The following is a 4870-nucleotide window of genomic DNA, read 5'->3' as shown; positions in this document are numbered from 1 at the left end:
GCCAAAAAAGTAGAAAAGTTCAGTCAGAAATTAAGCATACACTGATTGAAATAAAGAATAACATACAGAAATTCAACAGTAGACTAGAGGATCCCAAGAATCAAGTCAAAGATTTGAAATATGAGAAAGCAAAAAACACCAACTGGAAGAGCAAAAAAAAAAAAGAAACCAAAAATATGAAGACAACGTAAGGAGCCTCTGGGACAACTTCAAACGTACCAATATCCGAATTATGGGGGTGCCAGAAGAAGAGAAGAGAGCAAGATATTGAAAACACATTTGAAGAAATAATGACAGAAAACTTCCCCTATCTGGTGAAAGAAATAGACTTACAAGTCCAGGAAGCACATAGAAGCCCAAACAAGAGGAATCCAAAGAGGACCACACCAAAACACATCATAATTAAAATGCCAAGGGCAAAAGACAAAGAGAGAATCTTAAAAGCAACAAGAGAAAAACAGTTAGTTACCTACAAGGGAATACCCATATGACTCTCAGCTGATGTTTCAACAGAAACTATGCAGGCCAGAAGGGAGTGGCAAGAAATATTCAAAGTGATGAATAGCAAGAACCTACAACCAAGATTACTCTACCCAGAAAAGCTATCACTTAGAATTGAAGGTCAAATAAAGAGCTTCACAGACAAAAAAAAAAAGCTAAAGGAGTTCATCACCACCAAACCAATATTATATGAAATGCTGAAGGGTATTTTCTAAGAAGAGGAAGAGGAAGAAAAAGGTAAAGATAAAAAATTATGAACAACAAAGTGACAACAAATACATATCTATCAACAAGTGAACCTAAAAATCAAACGAATAAAAAATCTGATGAACAGAATAAACTGGTGAATATAATAGAATCAGGGGCATAGAAAGGGAGTGGACTGACAATTCTCGGGGGTAAGTGGGTGTGGAGGGTGCGGGAAGAGATTGGACAAAAATCTTACACCTATGTATGAAGTCAGTGGTGGAGGGTAACGGCATGTGGTGGGGTGGGAACTGGGTTGAGGGGGCCTATGGAGGGAAAAAAGAGGAACATCTGCAATAGTCTGAACAATAGAGATTTATTTTAAAAAAACAAAGGGGACATCTGTAATACTTTAACAGTAAAGATACATTTTTCAAAAAGAACAAATGGGGGGAAATGGCTATAAGTTTTTAAAGTTTATTTTAAATTAAAAGGTTATTCCATTTTTATGTGTTTAAAATAAATTTTAAAAAAAGATTAGGAACAAGGCAAGGATGTACTTTCTTACCACTGCTTTTCAATATCATACTGGAAGTCCTTGGTAATGCAGTAAGACATGAGAATAAATAAAATGTATGCAGATTGGGAAGAAAGACATAAAACTCTCTTGTTCGCAGTTGACATTATTGTCTATGTAGAAATTCTGAAAGAATCATTAACAATAACAAAAAAGTCTTGGAACTAATAAGTAATTTTAGGAAAGTTGCAGAATACAAGATTAATTGACAACTCAATCATTTCTCTATATGCCAGTAATGAACAAGTAAAATTTGAAGTTAAAAACACTATTATTTACATTGGCATTCCAAAAATATATGAAATGCTTAGGCATAAAACTAAAAAATATGTACAAGATCTATATGAACAAAACAATAAAACTCTGATATAGATATTTAAATAGATATTCCATGTTTATGGGCAGTAAGACCCAATATTATCAAGATGCTAAATCTTCCCAATTTGATCTACAGATTCCATATAACCCCAATCAAATTTCCAGCAAGTTATTTTGTGGATATTGATAAACCAATTCTAACATTTACTAGTATATAGAGGAGTAAAATTTGAAATATATCCAATATATCAGAATATCGAATTCATATTAAAGGAGAAGGACTGATACTACCTAACTTTAAGACTTACTCTAAAACTATGGTAATTGAGATAATGTGGTATTGGTAAAAGACACATAGATCAATAGAAGAGAGAGCCCAGAAATAGATCCTCATAAATATAGTCAGTTGATCTTTTGCAAAGTAGCAAAGGCAATACAATGGAGCAAAGATAGTCTTTTCAACAAATGGTGCTAGGACAAATGGACATTCATATGTAAAAATAATACATATAGATACAGACTTTATACCTTTCATAAATATTAACTCAAAACGGACCATAGGTCTAAGTGTAAAGTGTAAAACTATAAAACTCTAAGAAAATAATATAGGATAAAATTTAATGACTTTCAGATACAGCAAAAAATGATCAACCAAAGACATCAGTGAAAAAAATAATTGAAGTTGGACTTCATTTATATTAAAAACATCTGCTCTATGAAAGACAATGTCAAGAGAATGAGAAGATAAGTTACAGACTGAAAGAAAATACTCACAAAAGACTTATCTTTGATAAAGCATTGCTATCCAAAATATACCAAAACAACGCTCAAAGATAAGAAAACCAACTACTAAATTAAAAAATGGGCAAAAGACCTGAACAAACCCCTTGCCAAAGAAGATATACAAAATGGCAAGGAAGTATATGAAAAAATGCTTCACATCATATGTCATCAGGGAATTGAAAGATAAAACAACAATAAACTCCCACAACATACCCTAATAGAATGACTGAAATTCAAAACACTGACAACAAATGCTGATGAGGATGTAGAACAAGCATGTCCAACTCCCAGCCACGGGCCACATGTGGCCCACACGAATATATTTGTGGCCCAGCCAATATAATGGTATGTAAGAAACATTTTAATAAAAATTTTATAACTTAATTTTTACAATATCCTGTTACACATAATTATTAATAACAAACTACAATGTTCACTAATGACTGATTATTATAATCGTGTTACATTCATTTCCCTACGCACTTTGTGTGCAGGCGCACCATTTCTCTCCACTAATACTAGCAGCGAATATTTTAGCAGTCGATTGCTATGTCATTAGTCTTGGACTGACTTGTTTGGTGTGCACAACAGGAAATATTTCGCTTTCTGAGAACAAGAAAAATAGGTTTATTTGCATTACACTTATTAATTTATGCAGTTATTCACTGTCTGGTAAATTAATGTTCAAGAAAAAATATTAATTTTTATTAAAATGTTCTATTATTTTATGTTAACAATTACTCATTTATTTCAGACCTTTGTATTCAGCATGTCTCTATTGAAATAAACCTATGTTTCTATGAAAATTGAAGCTTTGGTTTTTTGCAGCTCATATAAACTTAAACCTTGTTTATTTGGTCCATGTTAGTCTTTGAGTTTGACATGCTTGATGTAGAGTGAAAGGAACTCTCATTCTTTATTGGTAGAAATATAAAATTGCACAGCCTCTTTGGAAGATAATTTGGCAGTTTTTTACAATCCACTAGAACTAATATACAAAAGTGTATTAGAACTTCTATTTTTGTAACTTTAGAGATAATTATAGATTCACTGAAAGTTGCAGAAACAAAATTAAAGGAGAACCCCTTGTGTCCTTCACTTGCTATTATAATCTTGCATAATTATACTCCAACAACAAAACAAAAAAAAAAGAAATCAACATTGGTATAGTCCGTAGAACTTGTTCATATTTCCCCAATTTTTATTTACACTTATTTGTGTGTTTGTATATGTATACAACTTTTTACATATGTAGATTTGTGTAACCACCAAGAACTTCTATTTTTATATTTTAAATCTAAAAAAAGAAAGAATCCTCTCTTTCCAGCTGGCGCCGAGCTATGGGTATCTCTAGGGACAACTGGCACAAGGGTCACAAGACCGGGGGCAAGAGAAAGCCCTACCACAAGAAGCGAAAATATGAGCTGGGAAACCCTCCTGCCAACACTAAGATTGGACCCCGCCACATACACACAGTCCGAGTGCACGAAGGCAACAAGGAGTACTGAGCCTTGAGGCTGGACATAGGTAACTTCTCCTGGGACTGAGTGTTGTACAGGCAAAACAAGGATTATTGATGTTGTCTACAATGCATCCAACAACAAACTGGTCCACACTAAGAACCTAGTAAAGAACTACATCATGCTCATTGACAACACACTGTACCCACAGTGGTACGAATCCCACTATGCACTGCCCCTGGGTCGCAAGAAAGGGGCCAAGCTGACTCCTGAAGAGGAAGAGATTTTGAACAAAAAACGATCAAAGAAAATTCAGAAGAAATATGAAGAAAAGAAAAAGAATGCCCAAATCAGCAGTCTTCTCGAGGAACAGTTTCAGCAGGGTGAGTTTCTTGCATGCATGCTTTGAGACCAGGCCATTGTGGCCCAGCAGATGGCTATGTGCTGGAGGGCAAGGAGCTAGAATTCTATTTGAGGAAAATCAAGGCCTGAAAAGGCAAATAAATCCTTTCCCTCCTATCTTAACTCATGTAATAAAGGTGTTTATTCTAGAAAAAATAAAATAAAATAAAATAAAATAAAATAAAATAAAATAAAATAAAATAAAATAAAATAAAATAATAAAATAAGAAAGAAAATGTTACCAATGTTTAATAAGTGGATGGCACTGCTACACACATTGGTGTCTATATATCCATGAGACAATTGCATCCTTGTTACATACCTGAGATGTCCTGAAGAGAGGAAGGGGAGCTGAATGACTGAGCAATCACATTCATTCTTTCTTAGACTGTCAGCATATTGTGACATTCTTAAGTTTACATGAGCCTCATCAAGTGCATCTATGGAATATATTATTCAGTTTCAATAAACTAACCTTTTCAAAGTGAACTTGAACGAGTTAAAATGATTTTTGCCTTAAAAGATTTCGACAAGCAGTGGATTGAAGAAAATATCTATGCTGAAAGCACAACCAAACAAGGAAATGGAAGAACTTGCCCTTATACTCTTGGTCAAAAAAACTCTCTTCTAGTGACATTTCAAG

At 33.7% G+C, this 4870-nt stretch overlaps 1 pseudogene; it reads left to right on the top strand.

The window, feature by feature from the left end:
- Positions 1–3602: 3602 nt before the first annotated feature.
- Positions 3603–4329, top strand: LOC114235145 (40S ribosomal protein S8-like; annotated as a pseudogene).
- The last annotated feature ends 541 nt before the right edge of the window (positions 4330–4870 follow it).

The sequence above is a fragment of the Eptesicus fuscus genome, chromosome 3 (assembly GCF_027574615.1).
Source record: "Eptesicus fuscus isolate TK198812 chromosome 3, DD_ASM_mEF_20220401, whole genome shotgun sequence".
Lineage (NCBI taxonomy): Eukaryota > Metazoa > Chordata > Mammalia > Chiroptera > Vespertilionidae > Eptesicus > Eptesicus fuscus.
The sequence above is the reverse complement of the archived record's forward strand: the minus strand, read 5'-3'. Positions and strand labels throughout refer to the sequence as shown.